We start from the raw sequence: 775 nt of genomic DNA on the forward strand, positions 1-775 counted from the left end.
GCAAAAACACAAAAAATTCTATTGTTAGATTCGATACGTTAAAAAAGCACCACAGCATTTTAAAACATTTTAAATAGCCATTATAGACAAAGCCAGCTTTCAAATATTTTGCGTTTTACTCTATTATAAGCGAGACAAGGAGCTAATCTACTCTGTTATTTATTAAAGTCCGCTTCAGGTCTTTTAGAACTAGAAAAAAATAAATTCATCATAATCAGCACGCAAATTGTTACCTTTTAAACTATAACCAATCTTCTAAGAATTTATTGGATAGCAAAACATAAAAACTGTTAGCATCTGATCTACACATTTCTTTTTTCCGAAGTAAATCAACACAGAATCACAGATTTCATGTTGTGATTTTTCACTGTATGAACAATTCTCATCGCGCAAGTTCTTACCCTTAAGAGACCAAATATTTAGAAGTCATGTTAGTTTCTCAGTATTTTTCGTTATTTAATGCTTAATTTTAATTTTTTTAAATTAAATTTTATTTTTCAGTATATTTCGTTATTTAATGCTTTATTTTAATTTTTAAAAAAATTAATTTTATAGCAAAATTTTAGTGAAAAACGCTAAATTAAGTGAACATTTTTTAATCATTCTTGTTACTCCAGTGTTTCCTAATCTTTACAACATCAATGTTTAAGACAAAGATAAACCGTTTCTTAAGCTATTTTTTCGTCTTTTCTTGTTCAGCCCATTTTACAGTCCACCAACTAACTAATTGGAATAAAAAATTCATATACATTGCAAAAATTTCCTTTTGATGTTA

This window comes from Convolutriloba macropyga, chromosome 4 (genome assembly GCF_964194025.1).
Source record: "Convolutriloba macropyga chromosome 4, txConMacr16.3, whole genome shotgun sequence".
Lineage (NCBI taxonomy): Eukaryota > Metazoa > Xenacoelomorpha > Acoela > Convolutidae > Convolutriloba > Convolutriloba macropyga.